The sequence below is a fragment of the Schistocerca americana genome, chromosome X (genome assembly GCF_021461395.2).
Source record: "Schistocerca americana isolate TAMUIC-IGC-003095 chromosome X, iqSchAmer2.1, whole genome shotgun sequence".
NCBI classification, from domain to species: Eukaryota; Metazoa; Arthropoda; class Insecta; order Orthoptera; family Acrididae; genus Schistocerca; species Schistocerca americana.
In genome coordinates, this window is record NC_060130.1 from 877,904,928 (window position 1) to 877,929,825 (window position 24,898).

General features: G+C 44.2%; 1 protein-coding gene across 1 annotated transcript in view; it reads right to left on the bottom strand.

Moving 5' to 3' along the window:
- The window catches only part of LOC124556367 (nose resistant to fluoxetine protein 6-like), a 196,940-nt gene that overhangs the window by 105,615 nt on the left and 66,427 nt on the right, over positions 1-24,898 (bottom strand). The window lies entirely within an intron of this gene.

Genomic DNA, 24,898 nt, shown 5'->3' on the forward strand with positions numbered 1-24,898 from the left:
GGTGAAATCGAGGGAGATGCAACGACATGAAATGATATCGGTGTAAACTATTCAGATAGGCCGGACAGCCAACGTAATCAACCCGCAGTTATAACTGAAAAAATTTGCTTTGCTGCTTGCTTTTGAATTCTTTCATTGCTACTAATGAGGAAAACGATAGTATTCTCTCCCTAAAGGATTAAATTTAAGTATCTGAAGATGGTATCTCTTCTTTCGGACATGTCCGAAAGAACAGATATCATTTTCATATAGTTAAGGCTAACCGGCCATTGACCTTCTTGTTCTGTGCTGGCCGAGCGGTTCAAGGCGCTTCAGTCCGGAACCACGCGGCTGCCACGGTCGGAGGTTCGAATCCTCCCTCGGGCATGGATGTGTGTAATGTCCTTGGGTTAGTTAGGTTTAAATAGTTCTAAGTCTAGGGGACTGATGACCTCAGATGTTAAGTCCCATAGTGCTTACAGCCATATTTTTTCTGTGCTGGACGCACACGCATTGCCCAGAATCTTAGGGGATTCGGTAAGATTGTCTGCCGCAAGTAATATTGTGTAATGGGCAGGGGCACTACGAATGTAGTGTGTGGACATTAAGTTGGGAATGTGGGTCTCACGGGGAGCGTGCAAGGGATAAATCCCTGCAATCGCACTATCCTCTGTGGCCTCGTGGCTCAGATGGACGCCGGCACGGTAGCTCAGCGTGTTCGGTCAAAGGGGCGATTGTCCTCTGTAATAATAAAAAAAAAACTGAATAAGGGAATGAACGATCAACTTGAACTGATGTCATGTGACGTCCGCCCAGACCAAACGAAACGAACAATATCGTCCAAAGAAAAGAATGAAAAATTATGGATAGAGAGTCTGCCATGTAAGTAGGAGATCCCGGGTTCGAGTCCCGGTCGGGTCACACATTTTCAACTTCCCCCTTGATGTATATCAACGCCTGTCGACAGCTTAGGGTCTTGATTTAATTATCATTTCGCTAAATTTAAGTTTCCCCCAGCCGAATGATTAAAAATTTGCGTAATAATGCTCTTCTTCGCTCGTCTAAGTAATGTAAGTTTCTTAATCGTCGAATTTTTTGGTAATAATGTCTATCTTGTCTTGTTTAACTAAAATGGGTCTGTCTGAACAGCTGACAGACCCCGAAGGACAGGTTCAGCTGCCTAAGCGGAAACGTTTCTCCTATCCCTCGCCCCCACAGGCACCTTTCCTTCGCGAAGTATGAGAATTGTGTGCGTAAGTGTATCTGTGAAGTCTAGTTGACTGTAATGTGTGTGTGTGAGAGAGATGTACTGTCATGTTCATGTTGGACATTATGAGAGTTAAATAAATAAATGTCGTGTGACTAGGGCCTCCCATCGGGTAGACCGTTCGCCGAGTACGAGACTTTCCATTTGACGCCACTTCGGCGACTTGCGCGTCGATGGGGATGAAATTATGATGATTAGGACAACACAACACCCAGTCCCTGAGCGAGAAAATCTCCGATCCAGAAGGGAATCAAACTCAGGCCCTTAGGATTCACATTCTGTCGCGATGACCACTTTTTTATCTCATTTTGTTTGATATTGTTCGTGGAATTTATTCGAGGCGGACGTCCGATGACACTCATTTAGATTCTTCGTTGATCCATTCACTCAGTAGTTTTATTGCAGAGGGTAGCTAACCCTCTGACCGAACACGCTAAGCTACCGTGCCGGCTGCCACTCAGCTACTGGGGCGGACATTATGAGAGGTGGCAGGTACCGGCAGATAACCTACTCTTCTCGACTAGCAGCAAAGGCCGGCCATGTGGCCGAGCGGTTCTAGGCGCTTCAGTCTGGAACCGCGCGACCGCTACGGTCGCAGGTTCGAATCCTGCCTCGGGCATGGATGTGTGTGATGTCCTTAGGTTAGTTGGGTTTAAGTAGTTCTAAGTTCTAGGGGACTGATGACCTCAGAAGTTAAGTCCCATAGTGCTCAGAGCCATTTTTGAGAACTACGAAAAACATCCCCATACCGTAAAACAACCCCTTCCATACTTCATTGCTAGCACTACACCTAATGACAGACGGAGCGAGGTGGCGCAGTGGTTAGTACATTGGACTCGCATTCTGGAGGACGACGATTCAAACCCGCGTCCGGCCATCTGATTTAGGTTTTCCGTGATTTCCCTTAATCGCTTCACATAAATGCCGCGATAGTTCCTTTAAAAGGGCACGGCCGACTCCCTTCCCCATGCGTCCCTAATCCGGTAGGGCCGGGTAAAGTTTTCCAGGCACTTGCTGAATCCAAATACTTCCGTCGGATTGCCATAGACTCATAGAGTGTAGCGTGATTCATCACTCCAAATCACTCATTTTCAGTGAGTCACTGTTCAGTGGCACTGTTCTTAGCACTCTTTTTAACTCCCTATTTACGGCCATTGTACTGTCTGGAATGCTGGTAGCACTTTAGCATTTTAGAACCACTCTCCGTAATGCTCGATGGTCCCTATACGTCAGTACATGAAGTCTCCGTTGTCTTCATATACCTGTAGTTGTTCCTTCGCGTTTCCTCTTCACAATCACGGGACCAACAGTCGACTGGGCGTCTTTAGCAGGAGTGAAATGTCCCTGATGGACGGACGGTATAAGCCACTTCTCACTTTATCCTTTGTGTCGTGTTACCTTGTATTCGACCTAAGTGAGAAATAACATATCAAACTATTTTTCTCCTTTAATAGAGCGTTTTTCATTGTTCCAATAATGTTCATTAAAATTAAATTAAATTCATGTGTCATAATTTGTTGGCAGACCCTCAAGAGGGGTGTTCAGCCACCTTTTTGCAGTTTCTTTCGGTTGAACGCCACTTCGAAGTCTTTCGCACAATTAACCCGTCTCAGTAATTATAGCAGGGAAACGGGTCCTACATTTTAAAGTGGAATCTGAACGACGTATCGTCCCTGGCATATTTTCACAACATTGAAATGTGAAGGCCAGCTTAAAGACAGACTGAAAATAAATCGCTTGAAGTTGTGTCCTCAACGCGCGCACTCTATCATTAGACCACCAAACCGGTAACCTACATTCATAAATGTTTCTTATATATTTACTTTCTCATACATACACAGGATTTTTCTTCGTACAAGTACTGTAAAAACTAAAGAACGTTTTCATATTTCTGGCGTTCCCCAGGGTAGGGTTATAGGCCCTTTGCTGATCATTATCTATATAAACGATTTAGGAGACAATCTTAGCAGCCGTCTTAGGTTGTTTGCATATGATACTGTCGTTTATCGACCAGTAAAGTCATCAGAAGATCAAAAGCAAATTGCAAAAAGATTTAGAAAAGATATCTGTATGGTGCAAAAATTGGCAACTGACCCTTAATTACGAAAAATGTGAGGTCATTCACATGAGTGGTAAAAGGTATCCTTTAAACTTTGGTTACACGATATATCAGTCAAATCTAAAGACCGTAAATTCAAATAAATACCTAGTAATTACAATTACGAACAAATTAAATTGGAAGGAACGCGTAGAAAATGTGGTGGGGAAGGCTAACCAAAGACTACGTTTTATTGGCAGGATATTTAGAAAATGTAACAGAATTACTAAAGAGAGTGCCTACACTAAGCTTGTCTGTCCTGTTTTAGAATAATGCTGCGCGGTGTGGGATCCCTACCAGATAGGATTGACGGAGTACAGCGACAAAGCTCAAAGAAAGGGAGCACGTTTTGTATTATCGCGAAATAGGGGAGAGAGTGTCACTGAAATGATACAGGATTTGGGGTGGACACCATTAAAACAAAGGCGTTTCTGGTGGGGCAGAATCTTCTCACGAAATTTCAATGACTAACTTTCTCCTCTGAGCGCGGAAATATTTTGTTTACGCCGACATACATAGGGAGAACCGATCACCATAATAAAATAAGGGAAATCAGAGCTCGCACGGAAAGATATAGGTGTTCATTTTTTCCGTGCGCTATACGAGATTGGAAAGAGAATTGTGAAGGTGGTTCGATTAAACCTGTGCCAGGCACTTAAATGTGATTTGCAGAGTATCCATGTAGCTGTAGCTGTAGATGTAGATGTAGATATTTTTGGTGTCTCTCGTAGGAGAACACCCTTAGGAAATATATAAAGAGTCCGTGCAGTCTTCGCATTATGCAGAGCAACAAAGCAAACAATGCAGTAAAGATTAAGAAGACACGAAAGCACAAAATGAACTATTACGACACGAGTAAACGAGACGAGAACTGATCAGCTTCCTGTGTTAGTAGACTATGGGGTCTCCCCCTCTGCCCTGGCACAGTCTTCAGGATACTCAAGATTTTTAGACACTACACTCGTCTCGATCAATTGATCAACGTCACCGATCCACTAGTGACGTGGCTGGCGGTTGATTTACACTCTGACGTGTGACGCGCACACACCAGGAGTAGTCGATTTAGATAAAAAAGTCGTTAGTGTAAAACAAGCCTTAACTTCATGAGGTCATGGCAATTAGGTAAGTGCACAGGTTTCTGCTGACAGAATCGTGGTTGTGGAAGATATGTTTCCTACTCTTCAGCTTAATTGGTAATTCCAATGCGATGAAGTAAACGCTTCAAGACCGTCACTAGCAACATAGGATGAAGACGACTAGATTTGCCGCTGAAAAATTGTGTGAAAAATTGCATTGCCTATCGAGATGGACACCCTAACACGAGGGGTGTAATACCAAGGTATTTGGATTCTTCTTCTTCTTCTTCTCCTTGTTCATTTTATCTTCTTGGATTAAACTTTAGGTGTTCGTCGTCACAAAAGTAATGCTCATCACCCCTTAGGTGTTCCTACTTCTCTTCATGCGAATGGTTTATAAGCTAATACTACTTTCAGAAGTCGTGTATTGCCCATCCTTTGCACGTGTTCGTACCACGTGTTGCGGCTTTTTTGCACTGCACATTCAATCGTTCCTGCTTCTAGTTCCTGTTACACTGCTTCGTTTCTTATATATTCTGTTCTTGAGTAACGTTTTGTTGTCATAAATTTCATTTCTAATCTTACCCAAAGTTCTTTTGGTAGATACCCCCTTGACCCCCTGCCCCCAATTCACTTCCATGAAGAAGTACTAAAAGATCCTACATGATCATTCCTTTTCTAAAAATTCTCTAGTTTTTTGTCTGGTTGTATTTTTAACACGTTACAGATTGTGCTACATATCCTTAATTGTTTCTTATGAATACGAAAAGTTGTACCAATGTTTTCTAACTGCATTGGTATTGGCACATTGGATCCTCAGTTTTTCACTTCTTCAGGTGAGGCTTGGTTTAGCCTGCATAGCTATGTGGCTCAAAGAACTTGCACCATTATGAATCACAAAATCCTCATATGTACACTGAACAGCAGTTGCACAATATAAGCCTCCTCTGTGGTGTACAGTTAACCGACGCTGCCATTGTGTCGATGTTTTCTGGTGCTCTGATTCCGTTGGTAATGTCTTCTACTGATCTCTTTGATGTTTAAATTCCGTTCACCCAGAATGTCAAAAACAATTTCAGAACAATTTTATTTTGCCTATTCTATGGAATTCCCAATTCGGAGCATTGAAAAATTTAGCAGCGTATCGGCCGCTCGTGTCACACACCATTCTACAGTATTCTCGGTGTGAACACACTACGTAGCTGGCGCATTATAATTCTGCGGTTTCCACCAAAGTAGCTGCTTTCCTTCCAGCCTTTATCACGTCGCAGTCGAGAAAGTCACAGTAAATGAGGATCGAGTTACGGAAGTAAGTTAGACGCGAAGCTATTGAAGTAGAGTTCTAACCCGGCAGAGGCAAGGCTTGATTGCGCAGAGAACTGTTGCAACAGTCATTTGGATTTGGCTCCATAATAACGAAACTACCGCAAGTGCTGGAACTTTCAGGAGGAGAATGCTCGTTAAGGTTTTAGTTTTCTTATCGAAGCGACTCAAATACGAAGTATGTCTTAATTATTAAAAACCTTAGACATTGGCCTCTGCTTGAATACAGAGCACATTAATTTCACAGATGACATTGAATTCAATTTTTTTCACGTAGGATATATCTGAGTTTCAAAACTAAATGTACCAGCAGCTCGTGGTCTAGTGACTAGCATTGCTGCCTCTGGATCACGGGGTCCCGGGTTCGATTCCCGGCCGGGTCGGGGATTTTCTCTCCCTGGGGACTGGGTGTCTGTGTTGTCCTCATCATCTCGTCATTATTCAGTTAGCGGCGAGACTGGAAATGGAAAGATTTCAACCTGTACGGGCACTGATGACCACGATGTTTAGCACCCCACAAACCAACATCATCGTCATCACTCTAATTATGGATGAAGCGCTTGAAAATTGCTCCAACCAGTCATATCTGTGCCTGTAGTGGTATACTAAGCTATAATTAGTTTTATGTTTATGGTTCAAATGGCTCTGAGCACTATGGGACTTAACTTCTGAGGTCATCAGTCCCCTAGAACTTAGAACTACTTAAACCTAACTAGCCTAAGGACATCACTCACATCCATGCCCGAGGCAGGATTCGAACCTGCGACCGTAGCGGTCGTACGGTTCCAGACTGTAGCGCCTAGAACCGCTCGGCCACTCCGGCCGGCGCTCTCTTTCAAATGGTGGCGTATGCACTGAGGTGCCGAAGTCATGGGCAACCTCCCGGGTTCGATTTCCTGCGGGGTCAGGGATTTTCACCCGCCTCGAAATGAGTGGGTGTTGCTTTGTCGTCTTCATCATCATCATTCATCCCCATTACGGTCACAGAAAGGCAATGGCAAACCACCTCCGCTAGGACCATGCCTAGTACAGCGATGGGGGTCTCCCGCATCGTCCCCTACGCTCTGTCAAGGAGTATGGGACTTCATCATCAAAAAAATGGTTCAAATGGCTCTGAGCACTATGGGACTTAACATGTGAGGTCATCAGTCCTCTAGAACTTAGAACTACTTAAACCTAACTAACCTAAGGACATCACACACATACATGCCCGAGGCAGGATTCGAACCTGCGACCGTAGCAGTCGCGCGGTTCCCCACTGAAGCGCCTAGAACCGCTCGGCCACCGCGGCCGGCACTTCATCATCATCACCTCCTAATACTGTGCCGGGCTCGGTCATGCCCACAGTTGTTTTCAGAACAACAAGAAAAAGAAATAGTCGATCATGCATTAATGCTTTTTGATTTAACTTTGATACATGTCCAAAGACGAGCATAAGATCTTGCAACCAAAAATAATATGACGCATAAATCCAACGATGGAACGAAGATGATTGGAATGATTTTGTGGGATCCATGAAAGCTGCAGTGGAGCATATAATCAGGATTGTAACTTTACGTTAGAATTTTGCGAATAATATTGTTAGTTAAATTATATTTGAATAAACATCTCCACATCTTTTCTATTGAAATCCTGTTTTTCTATATCCCCATAAGGTTAGTATGTATACCCGCTGTTACCCTACCAGTGAGGTAAGACCAGGTGATTTGACTTTTTCTATAAAAGAATCTCTGATTAAAGAAGCGCTGAAGCTATAACCTTTCAGGACTAATATATTGTACCCAATTAAACAACGATTGTTTTTAGTCAAACAAACAATCTCTAGGTTCAATATTTTAACTCCTAAGGACCCCCGGCCGGTGTGGCCGTGCGGTTCCAGGCGCTTCAGTTTGGAACCGCGTGACTGCTATGGTCGCAGGTTCGAATCCTGCCTCGGGCATGGATGTGTGTGATGTCTTTAGGTTAGTTAGGTTTAATTAGTTCTAAGTTCTAGGGAACTGATGACCACAGATGTTAAGTCCCATAGTGCTCAGAGCCATTTTTCCAAAGGACCTTGGAGTATTAGTTATCCGATCTAACACAACTTTCCCCTAATCCCTACGTATTTGTTTGAATATAAAACCCTTAAATTTGGATGATTTATTGTGTAACCGAAATTTAACGAAATTTTCTTAGTACTATTAGGGTGTCAGGACGGTCCGAGCGCTATTGAAACCGTAACACGCCAGGAAGGCGTGTCAGGAGGTTGAACGTGTGGTAGGTGCAAAATACACCACTAGCCATTAAAATTGCTACACCACGAAGATGACGTGCTACAGACGCGAAATTTAACCTACAACGTGCTGACATAAGGACAGTTTCCAACCGATTTCTCATACACAAACACCAGTTGACCGGCGTTGCCTGGTGAAACGTTGTTGTGATGCCTTGTGTAAGGAGGAGAAAATCGTACCATCACATTTCCGAGTTTGATAAAGGTCGGATTGTTGTCTATCGCGATTGCGGTTTATCGTATCGCGACACTGCTGCTCGCATTGGTCAAGATCCAATGACTGTTAGCAGAATATGGAATCGGTGGGTTCAGGAGGGTAGTACGGAACGCAGTGCTGGATCTCAACGGCCTCGTATCACTAGCAGTCAAGATGATAGGCATCTTATCCGCATGGCTGTAACGGATCCTGCAGCTACGTCTCGATCCCTGAGTCAACAGATGGGGACGTTTGCAAGACAACAACCATCTGCACGAACTGTTCGACGACGTTTGCAGCAGCATGGACTATCAGCTCGGAGACCATGGCTGCGGTTACCCTTGACGCTGCATCACAGACAGGAGGGCCTGCGATGGTGTACGCGACGACGAACCTGGGTGCACGAATGGCAAAACATCATTTTTTCGGATGAATTCGGCGTTATCGCGGTGAACGCACATTGGACGCGTGTTTTCGTCATCGCCATACTGGTGTATCACCCGGCGTGATGGTATGGGGTGCCATTGGTTACACGTCTCGGTCACCTCTTGTTCGCATTGACGTCACTTTGAACAGTGGACGTTACATTTCAGATGTGTTACGACCCGTGGCTCTACCCTTCATTCGATCCATCTGAAACCCTAGATTTCAGTAGGCTAATGCACGGCCGCATGTTGCAGGTCCTGTACGGGCCTTTCTGGATACAGAAAATATTCGACTGCTGCCCTGGCCAGCACATTCTCCAGATCTCTCACCAATTGAAAACGTCTGGTCAATGGTGGCCGAGCAACTGGATCGTCACAATACGCCAGTCACTATTCTTGATGAACTGTGGTATCGTATTGAAGCTGCATGGGCAGCTGTACCTGTACACGCCATCCAAGCTCTGTTTGACTCAATGCTCAGGCATATCAAGGCTGTTATTACGGTCAGAGGTGGTTGTTGTGGGTACAGATTTCTCAGGAGCTATGCACCCAAATTGCGTGAAAATGTAATCACATGTCAGTTCTAGCATAATATATTTGTCCAATGAATACCCGTTTATCATCTGCATTTCTTCTTGGTGTAGCAATTGTAATGGTCAGTAGTGTACCAACGTCTTGGCTGACGTAGAATCATATGAGCGGTGGTATCAGCAACACACTGTAGTCAGCAGGATTCGTACAGCCGCTGTGGACGGTGTTATGATGCAGCGTTGTACCTGAGCATCGGAACCGGCCGCTGCTAAACACGCGGCAGCGTGTGGCGGCGCAGCACTTGCTCAGCTCAGCAAAGCACAGCGGTGCGCTGGCCTTGTGCTCTAATCGTGTCCCAGTGGCGCAGCACTGAACGGTCTATTAGGCAGTGACACGTGCCAGGGGTTTGGTCCGTAGCGCAGGAGGCGGCGTAGAGGCGACGTACGAAGTGCCCCGAACCCGGGACCTCGGCGAGGAGTGTAGCGTGATTGATACGCGTACGCAGGTCTACGGCGGCAGGTCGCGCAGAGCAGGCATGCAGTAATTCAGGTGCAAGAAGCACCGAAGCGCGGATAGCAAACCGAGAACCCCTCGGAGATGCCCGAGAGTAGATTGATGTCAGCCTGAAGGAGGGCCCATCCAGATGCCGCCAGTTCACAGCCCGGTAGTATCATTTCTAGGCGTGGCCCATAGCAGTTGAAGATGAGGCTGGATGACCAACATCGGATCAACAGCTGGCATGGAGTGGTTTTCGATGTAGCCAGCAGTCGACAACAGATACTGTTTGGGCTGGGTGGCAAGTATTTATACTTGCTCGGTTCGGTTTCGAAATGGCGCCGCTTCTACACTACTGGCCATTAAAATTGCTACACCAAGAAGAAATGCAGATGATAAACGGGTATTCATTGGACAAATATATTATACTAGAACTGACATGTGATTACATTTTCACGGAATTTGGGTGCATGGATCCTGAGAAATCAGTACCCAGATCAACCGTCTCTGGCCGTAATAACGGCCTTCATACGCCCGGGCATTGAGTCAAACAGAGCTTGGATGACGTGTACAGGTACAGCTGCCCATGCAGCTTCAACACGATACCACAGTTCATCACGAGTAGTGACTGGCGTATTGTGACGAGCCAGTTGTTCGACCACCATTGACCAGACGTTTTCAATTGGTGAGAGATCTGGAGAATGTGCTGGCCAGGGCAGCAGTCGAACATTTTCTGTATCCAGAAAGGCCCGTGCAGGACCTGCAACATGCGGTCGTGCATTATCCTACTGAAATGTGGGGTTTCGCAGGGATCGAATGAAGGGTAGAGCCACGGGTCGTAACACATCTGAAATGTAACATCCACTGCTCAAAGTGACGTCAATGCGAACAAGAGGTGACCGAGACGTGTAACAAATGACACCCCATACCATCATGCCGGGTGATACGCCAGTATGGCGATGACGAAAACACGCTTCCAATGTGCGTTCACCGCGATAACGCCAAACACGGATGCGACCATCATGATGCTGTAAACAGAACCGGGATTCATCCGAAACAATGACGTTTTGCCATTCGTGCACCCAGGTTCGTCGTTGAGTACACCTTCGCAGGCGCTCCTGTCTGTGATGTATCGTCAAGGGTAACCGCAGCAACGGTCTCCGAGCTGATAGTTCGTGCTGCTGCAAACGTCGTCGAACTGTTGGTGCAGATGGTTGTTGTCTTGCAAACGTCCTCATCTGTTGACTCAGGGATTGAGACGTAGCTGCACGATCCGTTACAGCCATGCGAATAAGATGCCTGTCATCTCGACTGCTAGTGATACGAGGCCGTTGGGATCCAGCACGGCGTTCCGTATTACTCTCCAGAATCCACCGATTCCATATTCTGCTAACAGTCATTGGATCTCGACCAATGCGAGCAGCAATGTCGCGATAAAATAAACCGCAATCGCGATAGGCTACAATCCGACGTTTATCAAAGTCGGAAACGTGATGGTACGCATTTCTCCTCCTTACACGAGGCATCACAACAACGTTTCACCAGGCAACGCCGGTCAACTGCTGTTTGTGTATGAGAAATCGGTTGGAAACTCTCCTCATGTCAGCACGTTGTAGGTGTCGCCACCGGCGCCAACCTTGTGTGAATGCTCTGAAAAGCAAATCATTTGCATATCACAGCATCTTCTTCCTGTCGGTTAAATTTCGCGTCTGTAGCACGTCATCTTCGTAGTGGAGCAATTTTAATGGCCAGTAGTGTAGCTGCGTGCAGAGATGCAGACAGTGCAGTAAGAGGTGGTCGGTCTGGTGGCTTGTATCATGTCACTTGAGCATTCTGTGGTCCTGGCAGCGGGATTTTCAGAGGCAGTATGCTGGCTCGCATGACTACAGGTTGTGAGGCCCGCTAGGGAAGGTCCCGTCATCACATTACTCGTGTGTTGGACCTCACACTTTTTATTGTTCAGGGTCAATAGCCAGGCTTCGCACCATGCAGGTATGTTGTGTAAATTATTTTGAAATTCGTACTGACCTTCTAACGAGTTTAGAGCATCGCCTGAAAACAATGTAAGAGGGCTACTCCCGTCATTTCCTAAATCATTTTTGTAGATCAGGGCCTCTCGCAAACGGAAAATCGCGTGCATGCAAGGCGAGGTGCAGAGAGTGTTTGCACGGTGCATCGGTCCAACTCGGCTTAATTCGTCTCAACTTGGCTTGCGTGGTGAAGTCGCCGTGGTGCGCTGCCGACTAAGTTGATAGACGGTTTATTCAACACTGAAATAGATAATCGCAAGACGGTCAGGACAGCCTGCTCCGAAAAATGCAAAGACTTCCGAAAGTCCACCTAAACCAGAGACGCAACTTTCTTATTTCTTTGTTAGTTGTGACGATAGAGTCAAACGTCTAATCTGCGGTACAACGATTACTTGTGTAAGAAAATCGTATACTGAAGAAGCTACAGCAAAATGCATCAGAAAAGTGCAGTAAAGTCATAGGGGACGCCAGAAACGAAGAACTGAGAAAGTAGCAAACTCTTGCAGAAGAGAATCCTGTATCCACAAATGAGTTTTGTATCAGTAACTTAGCATGTTTATTTCGGTTAAATGGTTCAAATGGCTCTGAGCACTATGGGACTTAACTTCTGTGGTCATCAGTCCCCTAGAACTTAGAACTACTTAAACCTAACTAACCTAAGGACATCACACACATCCATGCCCGAGGCATGATTCGAACCTGCGACCGTAGCGGTCACGCGGTTCCAGACCGAAGCGCCTAGAGCCGCTTAGCCATTTCGGTTAAAGGTCCTGCGAAACGAACTGCAGTTTGTTTACATTCTTCTCAAACGTATATTTGTTTTCGCTTGTATTATTCGAACACAAACTTTTTAAATGTATAATTTAGGGCGAAGAAATGACGGGTGCTGCGAAAAGACTCTTAGAGCTAGTTATAAAATCGCTCTACATTTGGTCGTTTATGGAAGGGTTTCTTTTTTTTAAATTTGTGGTAAGGTCTTATGGGACCAAACAGCTGAGGTCATCTGTTCCTAAGCTTACACAAGACTTAATCCAAATTTAACTAATTCACGCTAAGGAAGACACACTCACACACCCATGCCCGAGGGAAGACTCGAACCTCCGACGAGAGGAGCCGCGTGGACCGTGACAAGACGTCAAATACCGCGCAGCTATCCCGCGCGGCTCAAGGGTTATTAATAAAGATTATTTTGTTGGATGTAGTAGAAACAATGAATTCCACATTAGCTACCGCATACAGTAGAATATCACTTTCCAGCATGACAGTATCTAAGTGAATCAATAATGAATGACTAATTGGCAGTCAAAACCGAAAACCTCCTAGCGAACTCCCTCGCATTTGATGAGTCGACGGATATTAGCGACACGGCTCAGTTACCCTTTTTTTTTCTTTTTTTTTTTCATGGCGTGGACGACGACCTACATGTAACGAAAGAGCTTCTGGATATAATTTCGATGAAGCACACTGTTACAGGGGCGGATATTTTAGAAGCCGTCTAAATGGTAGCTGAAGGAGTAGGACTCGCTTGGGAAAAACTTTTTTCCGTAACCACAGACGGGTCGTCAGCAATACGCGGTAAAGTAAACGCGTTTATTGGTATACTGCGGAAAAAGCTTAAAATACCGAATTTACCTTCCGTTCATTGTTCTGCACACCAAGAGGCTCTTTGTGTGAAAATTATCAGTCCTCAAGACGTGATGAACCGTATTAGTTCTCACGGGCTCATTCATCGCCATCGATACGCTGGTGCAACCACACTAGATCAAAAACACACCATATCAAAAAATGCAGAGGGCCCATAACACTTCCTTAGAGAATCGGAGATTTCACTTCTGTGTCACTCAATGACCTCCCTGTTTTGCACAGCGACCTTTTGTCACATGAAATTAGAATCCAGCCGCACAATAAGTATGCAATTTTGCTAGAAGCTGCTTGTGAGGAACTGTATCAAAAGCCTTCTGAAAAATCTACAAACATGTAATCAATCTGAGATGCCATATCGATAGCATTCAATACTTCGTGTGGACAAAGAACGAACTGTGTTTCAAAAGAACGATACTTTTTGATTCCGTGCTAGCTATCTGTCAATAGTTCGTTTTCTACGAGGTAACATGTATGTTCCAAAATCCTACAATAAATCGATGTCAGTGGTCGATAATTCAGCGAACTTCGTCTATTTCCTTTGTTGCGTATTGATGTTAACTGTGCAATTTTCCAGTTTTCATATGTGCATCTTTCGTCCAGCGAACAGTTGTATAAGTGTCAAAAATGGAGGTATTTCGTCAGCACAATCCGAAGGAAACCTATCTGGCATCCACTCTGGGCCGTAAGGCTTATCTTTATTGGGTGATTTAGGTTGTTTCGCTACACTTAAGGTATCTACATCTAAATTACTGCCTCGAGGGATTAGCCGAGCGGTCTAGGCGCTGCAGTCATGGACTGTGCGGCTGGTCCCGGCGGAGGTTCGAGTCCTCCCTCGGGCATGGGTGTGTGTGTTTGTCCTTAGGATAATTTAGGTTAAGTAGTGTGTAAGCTTAGGGACTGATGATCTTAGTAGTTAAGTCCCATAAGATTTCACACACATTTGAACATTTTTCTAAATTATTCATGTTCCCAAGAGGTGGCCGAGTGGTTCTAGGCGCTTCAGTCTGGAACCGCGCGACCGCTACGGTCGCAGGTTCGAATCCTGCCTCGGGCATGGATGTGTGTGATGTCCTTAGGTTAGTTAGGTTTAAGTTGTTCTAAGTTCTAGGGGACTGATGACCTCAGATGTTAAGTCCCATAGTGCTCATAGCCATTTGAACCATGTTCCCAACAGTTGTTCTTGATTCGAATTGCCGCGCGGGGTAGCCGTGCGGTCTACGAGCGCCTTGCCACGGTTCGCGCGGCTCCCCCCGTCGGAGGTTCGAGTCCTCCCTAGGGCTTGGGTGTGTGTGTTGTCCTTAGCGTAAATTAGTTTAAGTTAGATTAAGTAGTGTGTAAGCCTAGGGACTGATGACCTCAGCAGTTTGGTACCATAGGAACGTACCACAAATTTCCAAATTTGATTCTAATTCTTAAAAATTTACTCCATCTTATGTGGTGAAGAAGTTTCGGATAATCCTGTTTACTAAATCTACTTTACCGACGCTGCTGTCGGTTGCATTAGCTACCATTGCCATCGAGCAGTGAAGGTATTTCGTCTTGCCTCAGGTCTGCGTCACATACGATGAGAATCTCTTTGGTTTTTCTGCCAGAATTCTAACCAGTCTTTCGTTGTGGAAACTGTTAAAAGCATCTCACATTGAAGTCCGTGTTATATTTCGAGATTCTGTAAAACATCTCCAATATGGCAGATTTTAGGTTCTTTCAAATTAAGCATGCTTTCTGAACACTGTTAAGTCCTCGGCAAAAACTTCGGCTTAACTTATCTCCGGTTTTAGCCAGCTGTCAGTTCCTATAACGAATTCTGCTTCATTGCTTTCCATCAGAGATGGAGCTCTGGTTCTTTTCCAACACAGCCATGACAGTTTATAACTACAGTGCCGAGATCCTCTACCAAAAAAACTGTACAATGTCCTCCATACAGCCCCCACTACCACTGCAGCCGCCCCCTGTATGTGATGGACCCCTGATCTGTTAAGTGGAACTTGCAGCCTAAACAGTCGCAGAATGGTCTGAACCTCTGATTCACACCCTCCATTCGGCCCTGTACCATAGGTCCGAAGTCATTTCTATCAAACATGTCACATATGCTGAGCTCCGCCTCCACCTTGCAAGAAAGAGTCACTATATTTGTCACATCATATAGGCGCCGGAGACCAGAGAGAATCTATCCAAATCGACATATATTATTAGCATCGACATGAGTCACCGTCTGCAGTTAGCTGCACCTTGTGTTGTATGACATCCCTAATGGCCTCCATCATGCTCCTAATATTGGAGATCCCAACTACCAATAATCTCAACCTCTATGAAAGTCCAGATCTTCGACCGAGAAGCTCCCTCCGAAACAGGGCAAGCGATGTGCTACTCGAATAGGCAACCCTTGAGAAGTAGTCTGAAAGTGGTTCTATGAATCGTCTTCGAAACACTTCAGTGTGAATTGCAGAGTAATTGTGTAGATGTGAATAATTATTTACTTCCGCATCACATTCATGTTCATTAGACATTAAGAGAAGTGATTTTCATACAAGAACCGTTTTCTACACTAGGTTACTAAATCGAAATCGGAAATTTTCGACGGCCATACTTTGAACTAATGAAGCGACTTTCGAAACTAATGGTGCGGTTGATATCAACAACGCTAACTGCCGATCAGAATAAAACTCTCACTGTTTACATCAGCAAGACAACCAGCTTGCCTGGAACATAACTATCTAATATGGACTTATCATAATAAAATTATTGGACATTATTTTTTGCTAAACATTTAAATGGACGACTGGTACTCTGAATCTAAGTTGATGTACTGACAGAGTTCATAGAAGGAGTTTCGCTAGCAGCACGGCTGTTAATGTCGCTGCAACAAGACGAATGTCCAGCACATTTTTCCTTGGTGATCGCGTGTAGCTTAAATGAAATTTTTCCTGGTCTTAGAAGTGAAAGAGGAGGGCCAGTGACTTAGCCACCACGGTTACCAGATTTAAATTTTCTTTATCATTTATGATGGGAACGTATCAACAGTGTGCTGCAACGAGAGGTGATATAGAGATCCCGATTCGCGAGAAATGGCGGTCGCTCGCAGTTTCAGTGATACTTATGGGTACGCGAAGTGCACAAAGACGGGCAGGACTGTGCTAGAAGCAAGGCAGAAAACACTTCAAACACCTATTAAGCCGAAACAGAACAAGATAATATTATCTATTAATTTGCTGTAAAAATTAAAACTCCAATTGAAATTTGTTCTAAGTTATCAGAACAAGGTCAAAAAGTACCCTCACTATCCTACAAACTTAATTTTTTTTCTTCAAGCGTTAATCAAATTGTCAGCTCAAGAATAAGTTAAGGCGTGAAACACACAAAAAAAAATTTCATACAAAATATTCAGTTTTGGGACATTTTGGCAATGGTACTATTTTTTCCCCAAGTTCCCATTTTAAATTCAGAAGCTGAATTCATTTCTCACTTGCCAGTATATTCCATGCAATGTAGGGATCGTTATTCTGTACACCCTTATCATCCAGAGAGAGGTCAGAGAGGTCACAGTTTGTAGTAATTGACGAAAAGTCATCGAGTAAAACAGAAGTGATTTCTGGCGTTCCCCAGATAGTGTTATAGGCCCTTTGCTGTTCCTCATCTATATAAACGATTTTGGAGACAATTTGAGCAGCCGTCTTAGGTTGTTTGCAAATGACGCTGTCGTTTATCGACTAATAAAGTCATCAGAAGTTCAAAACAAACTGCAAAATGATTTAGAAAAGATATCTGAATGGTGCGAAAAGTGGCAGTTGACCCTAAATAACGAAAAGTGTGAGGTCATCCACATGAGTGCTAAAAGGAACTCATTATACTTCGGTTACACGATAAATCAGTAAATTCAACTAAATACCTACGTGTTACAATTACGAACAACTTAAATTGGAAGGAACGCATAGAAAATGTTGTGGGGAAGGCTAACCAAAGACTGCGTTTTATTGGCACGGGACTGAGAAAATGTAACAGATCTACTAAGGAGACTGCCTACACTGCGCTTGTCCATCCTCGCTTAGAATACTGCTGCGCGGTGTGGGATTCTTACCAGACAGGATTGACGGAGTACATCGTAAAAGTTCAAACAAGTGGAGCACGTTTTGTATTATGGCGAAATAGGGGAGAGAATGTCACTGAAATGATACAGGATTTGGGGTGGACATCATTAAAACAAAAGCCTTTTCGTGGGGGCGGAATCTTCTCACGAAATTCTAATCACCAAGTTTCTTCTCCAAATGCGAAAATACTTTGTTGACACCGACCCACATAGGAAGAAACGATCACCACGATAAAATAAGTGAAATCAGAGCTCGTACGGAAAGATATAGGTGTTCGTTCATTTCGCGTGCTATACGAGATTGGAACAATAGAGAATTGTGAAAATGGTTGGATGAACCCTCTGCCAGGCACTTAAATGTGATTTGCAGAGTATCGATGTCGATGTAGATGTAGTTTGTTTAAAACACATTTCATGCGAAAAGGATCAGGCCCACAATTTCCGACAAGAAGTGGTTGTACGTAGGTTTAAAGCACCTTATATTTTGATTTTAACTACAATCATTCATTTTATTTTTGGATGGCAGCCACTTACTACTTCCTTAATTAAGTGCCAGCTTTCATGTGCACTGCCTATAAATGACACAGAGCATAGCCAGAAAATCAGCGGGACAGATGAGGTATCTGGACTGGACTGAGCGCATGATTAATTGCTAATCCCAAGCGCGGTCCCCTGGTCGGTCACGATCCATGAACGACCTCCATCGACATAATGTAATGTGCTGTGGCCATTATACCGGTTTTACAGCAAGTACGCCGGAAGGAGTAAATGAAATTCCAGTCCATTGTTTGCTTAATATGAAAATCTGCCTAAAATAACAAGCCGGCAGCTAGCAAATTAGAAACGGTGGTAGCTTATTTTCAGTTACTGTGTTCCCGGTTCAATTATCCTTGCAGATTTTTACAGGTTATTATGTAACAATTACGAGAACTGCTTTACAAAGCTAAAGTCTAAGTCTTTCTGTCTTCCATAGATGACAATATTACGGTGTTTTTCGTTAAACAAGGTAAAGCTCAGAAGAGCTGAGCGTTCTAATTAAAAAGCGAAACCGTCGGAGACCCCGAGAATCAGTGACAGTGTGAGAGTTTAGAAAGCGAGCACTTTTAAATTACCGCTACTTTATTCACCATGTCGAAACCAATTGGTTTGTTACGTTCACTGTGTCGCTTCAGCAAAAACTGGATTCATCCGAAGATTAGGCCGGCCGAAGTGGCCGCGCGGTTCTGGCGCTGCAGTCTGGAACCACGAGACCGCTACGGTCGCAGGTTCGAATCCTGCCTCGGGCATGGATGTGTGTGATGTCCTTAGGTTAGTTAGGTTTAACTAGTTCTAAGTTCTAGGGGACTAATGACCTCAGCAGTTGAGTCCCATAGTGCTCAGAGCCATTTTTTTCATCCGAAGATTCTGTCGCAGCTCGTCTGTGAACTTAAAACAATTTTTTTCCCAATCACACTGTAGGTACTCAATTAGAAATATCATATGGCCGATACAATGAAACATTTCACGTCAATGTCTATTTTGCTGTATCCGATGTTATAAGTGTGGTTTATGAAAACCGCTCAACCTCACTGACACAAGATCTAATAACTCATTTTACCCATGTGTTTTCTGTGCCACTGATGTTTTCTATATCTTATATCTCCTCGATGCGCCAGAACTAGACGTATTGTTACACACCGCAACGACGTTCGCGGATTGTTGATGACTGACTCCCAATCCTGTACACGAAGTATTCAGTATATGAAAAAGGATATCTCGTTGTACACCATGAACCTCAATTCGAAAGTATTTTATTTGCCAAACCGGTATGGGGGTATATAGCCCATCATCAGACTCACCTGATACAGAGAATAAATAGCAAATTTGTGCACTATATTTTTAAATATTCGTCGGATTTCTGTGTTTCTAGATCGATAATATATGCTGGGTGGTAAGGAACAGTTTGAAAAGCTGCGGAAATTCAAGCGGTCCACCAGATACCATTAGGCTCAGATGTTTTCATAGCATAGATGCTGGAGCACGAGACTGCTAAGCCTTTGGCTCGGGTTCGATCCTTACTACTGTCCCATGTCCTATTTTTGTATCGCTCTCTCTTTCGGTTTTAGGACACGCTTGGCGACACTGACCGGCGGGCCGCTTGAATTTGCGTACGCAACGACCTGATTGGCGAAGTTCAATGATAATTAACTCGGCAACGGCGCAACGTATAGAATTTTTTCTCAACAATTATTTAGCACTGTAACCTCTCCTGCAACACCCTTACAAGCCTTTTAGACTGTTACTGACCACCCTGTATAACCACAATAAAGATTTTAACATTAACTGAATTTTCCGTCGGTGCTTGGCACGACATGATAACAATACTAAATAGGAAACACATGCTAATGTTCTATAAAATTGTAATTATTTGGTCACTAATCGCTTTTTGACGTCTTAGGTGTCAAATGAATGTCGTAAACACAGATAAAATGAGGTGCGATTGTTGACATGTAGATTCTTACATTCTCATGCCATGCAGAATTAGTTCCCTTTACGAAAAAGTAAACCTTTTTATGCGGAGATACATTTAACAAGAGATGAAGAATGAAGCTGAATTTACAATCTTAATCTAATATTTTTCTAACTAAAACCTAATTTAACACAGGACAAAAACGAAATTGAATTTTGTCATTTAACACTAAGCTGTCATGCTGTCTCATATATTTATTGATGTCCATGATTTCCAGAAGGGTCATCTTGAGCCCGCCCGGTTATCCGTGCGGTCCAACGTACTGCTTTCCGGGCGGGAAGGCGTGCCGGTCCCTAGCACTAATTCGCCCGGCGGATTAGTGTCGAGGTCCGGTGTGCCGGCCAGTCTGTGGATGGTTTTTAAGGTGGTTTTCCATCTGCCTCGGCGAATGCTGGCTGGTTCCCCTTATTCCGCCTCAGTTACACTATGTCGGCGATTGCTGCGCAAACACTTTCTCCACGTACGCGTACACCAGCGTAACATTGGGGTTACGCTCGTCTGGTATGAGACGTTCCCAGGGGGGGGGGGGGGGGGAAGGGGAGGGGGGGGGGGTCCACTGGGGCCGAACGGCACAATATCCCTGGGTTTCGTGTGGGGCGATGGTGTGGTGAGTGGACCACTGAGGGCTACGGCGGTGACGAAATCTCTCGTAGTTTCTAGGTCCCCAGTTCCATATAATAAAATAAAAGGGTCATCTTCCTGCTTTTCTTAACAGAATGTAAAACGTCAGAATCTATATTAAATGCCTGGTTTTCAGTCAAAAGATATTCGGCAAGGGCTGAAACTTTCTTTTTTAACCTCTAACTTCTCTCATGTTCGCATAACCCAGCTATCACAGTAATATCTTATTGACAAACATATATTTTTCCATAGTGCTTGCATGTGATTTTACACACACTACTCTGTGTTAAGGGCTGCAGCTTGTTTTAGCAATGAAATAAAAATTTTTGATGCTGTTGGTATTACGAAATGCAGGTCTTTATCTGCGGCTTTTCGTGGTTATCTGAAGTTTTGTTAACATGTGGGATGATGCACCAGTTTTTGTAACTAGCGACTGCTTCAAGTTTACCAGCGTACAGAGGTTGTATAATCTATTCGAATTTTCTTTTTTCGTAGTATATTAACGATCAGCCACAGCGTTTGATGGAGACGTGCACAGAATGTATGTAATCTTTTCTCCTACTTTAGGGCATATGAAAGTGTTCTTGTGTTATTGACGCAAGTATTCAAACATTTTTTTGTTTCTCCTGGGTAACACATGCCACTGATGTTGAAGTTGTAAGCCCGAACACCGATTTGGCACGTAAGTACTTCAGAAGCGCTGCGCATGGTGTGCATCAAGATATGCTTTATCAGGAACATGCAAGATGCGGAGCAGTCGGCATACAAGATTTTCGAATTAAGCGGCTTTTTCCGTTTAATCCGTAATTAGAATCTCTCTTAAAAATGGCAATACGTTCTAGCCAGCACAATGAAAATTTTTTTATAAATGGGTACTCTTTGTTATTTAACGATATCATACCAGAATCGCGGAATAAAGTCTATTTATTATGTGGATACTTCAATGACCTGAGTTACTGTTCTAGTTTCGTCAATGTATTTTGATTCCACTATAGAGCAGAAGTATCTTATTTCACAGTACATTGTTCCCATTCAATGCAGTTCGAGGAGATTCCGTTACTCTTTAGATTAATTAGGGATTCGTCCATCCACCTACAAAACAAAAGCAATTCAGGCAAACAAAATATTTTCGTCTCAATTCTTCTGTCGTAAGGTACTGTCGGTTGTTTTTGTCGACACAAACAGACTGAAAAAATGGTTCAAATGGCTCTGAGCACTATGGGACTTAACATCTGAGGTCATCAGTCCCCTAGAACTTAGAACTACTTAAACCTAACTAAGCTAAGGGCATCACACACATCCATGCCTGGGGCAGGATTCGAACCTGCGACCGTATCAGTCTCGCGGTTCCGGACTGAAGCGCCTAGAACCGCACGGCCACCGCGGCCGGCTAAAACAGACTGAAACCTACTGCCATAAATGTATGTTGATTTAGGTTTATATCCATAATTCGCAAAGTAACTACATGGAAGAGAGTACTTCTCATTGTACCACATGTGTATGTGAGGGATTCTTAGAGTTTCATTCGAGCATGTGGCGCATGGCGAATGATATTTCAAATGCCTCTGCGTGTAATTAGTTTAATCTTGTCTTCAAGGTCCGCACGGAAGAGATACGTACGAGGCTGTAGTATATTCCTAGTTTCTTCTCTTAATATTATTTCTCGAAACTTGATAAATAGGCTTTCGCATACAGTTGGCGTCTGTGTTCAAGAGTCTGTCAATTCAGTTTTCTCATCATTTAGGTGATGCTCTCTCATGTATCAAACAAACCCGTGAACATTCGCACTGCCTTTCCCTATCGTCGTACAATTAAATACACCCTGTTCCTCGTATTTGGTGCAGGTTTTAACTCTTGAGCAATATTCTAGGATGGGTTGCAAGAGAGTTATGTAAATAGTCTCCTTCATAGACAGACACGAACGGCCTTGCCGCAGTGGTAACATCGGTACCCGTCAGATCACGTGCTTAAGTCCTGTCGGGCTTGGTTAGCAGCTGCAAGGGTGACCGTTGGGGTCTGCCTAAGTGCTGTTAACAAGCGGGATGCACTCAGCTCTTGTGAGACCAATTGAGGAGCTCCGGTTACGAAATCTGACAAGGGCCGGGAGCGCGCTGTGCCTACCTAATGCCCCTTAACAATCGCATCCGGTGACGCCTATGGGCTGAAAATGACACGGCGGTCGGCACCAATCGGCCTTCAAGGGCTGCACGGACGGAGCTTGTAGACCGACAGAATTTTTACAGTATCCCACTAATGAACTGAATTCTACCAGCTGCTACACCTATGACAGAAGCAGACCACTTCGTATCCCCACACAGGTATTTTTATGAGTTGACTGGTTCCAAGTGTGCCTCATTGATGTTTTAATCACAAGATACTAGCTCTTTGCGTTTTGTAAAGTGCTGGATATTTCCACAGTTTTTTTCACTTAATACCTCATTATAGATAACTGCATCATCTGTAAAATATCTGAAGTGACCACTGATAAATAACTGATATACAACACGAATGGCAAGGATCCTAAAACATTTCCCTAAGTACGCCTGGAATTACTTCTATATCACTGTCGATTACTCTCCATCCAAGTAAAAGTGCTGCGTCCTCCCTACCAAAAAATTCTCAATACAGCCACAGATTTTGTCTGAATTCAGATATAACGGTGTTTCCATAAGCGTTGGTGTGGCACTGAATGAAATGCATCTATCTGATTGCTTTGAGCCATGGTTTTCAGGATGCGTATGAGGAAAACGGTTTTCACATGACCGGGGTTCCCTGAATCCGTTCTGGCTGCCATGGAGGAAGCGATTATTTTTGAGATACCGAATTACGTTTGAGCTCAGAATATATTCTCAGATTTTACAGCAAATACATGTCAAAGATTTTGGACTGTTTTGTAGATCACTTCCGTTATGTTTCCTTTAGATGGGTGTCGCCTGCGCTTTCTTTCAACTATTGAGCACATTATTTTCTTCAAAGAATCTACGACATATTATGGTTAAGTGGGGAGCTAAATTCTGTATAGAATTAGAGGAGTATTCTGCAACTGGCTGACAGCAGTGGACCAATAAGTCCTGTATGACTTTATCTGAGCCCCCACACTCCCACTAAGACGGTAAAACCTCTGCGTATGTTGCGTGTCGCACAAAATACGGAGAAACTGCTTTGAAAATTGTATATTTATTACACAATTCCGGTAATACTGATATACGAGGGTTGGAGGAGGAGGAAGAGATTAGTGTTTAACGTCCCGTCGACAACGAGGTCATTAGAGACGGAGCGCAAGCTCGGGTGAGGGAAGGATGGAGAAGGAAATCGGCCGTGCCCTTTCAAAGGAACCATCCCGGCATTTGCCTGAAGTGATTTAGGGAAATCACGGAAAACCTAAATCAGGATGGCCGGAGACGGGATTGAACCATCGTCCTCCCGAATGCGAGTCCAGTGTGCTACCACGAGGGTTGTCCAGAAAGTAAGTTTCGATCGGTCGCGAAATGGAAACCACTGGGAAAATCCGGGTAAAGCTTTGCACAGATGTGTTGGGCAGTGTCTCTAGTATGCCCGTCGATCTTGTCGCGTCGCTCTTTTCTGTTTTGAGTGAACAGTGAGCACGTAAAGATGCGTAGGGAATAGCGTCTCCCGCCAAGTGTGAGGGCCTGGTTAGAGATTTCGCCCGTCTTGCAGCCCACATAACACAACTGTCGAGCAGTTCCTTCTTCATGCCAATTCTGGGCCGCACACATCAGGGACAATGAAGACGCTCCTGCAACGTTTCCGATGAGAAATGTTTGATCACCCACAATACAGACCGTAATTGGCTCCACCTGAGTCTCATCTCTGCTCACAAGAACCGCTGGCTATGAAGACAAAATTTTTTCACAGACAACGAGCTGCAGACCAGTGCACATAACTGGCCGAAAGCACAGGCGGCTGCTTTCTATGACGAGGATGTTGCATAGGTGATACAACACAACGACAACACTCGAAGTTGGAGCGGCGACTATGTAGGGAAGTAGGTGGAAGGTGTACCTAACTGTTGCAAATAAAATGTTTCTGGTTTGCACTGTGGTTTCCACTTCGCGACCGATCGGAACTTACTTTTTGGGTAACCCTCGTATGCTGCTGCTGTTTGTGTAATCGGCTTCAGTACATTTCGTGATACCTTTCACATGACGAATTAAACACGAAATGATGCTTAATACGTCTTAATCAGCCCTCGCAAACTGCTGATAGTTGAGCGGTTTCCATATCTCTGCCTTTTCAGTACGTCGTGCAGAATATTGATCTGTCAGTCAGCTGGTATCGATGCACTTAGGTTCATTTCGGATACAATATGTAACGTGATGTATGCTGC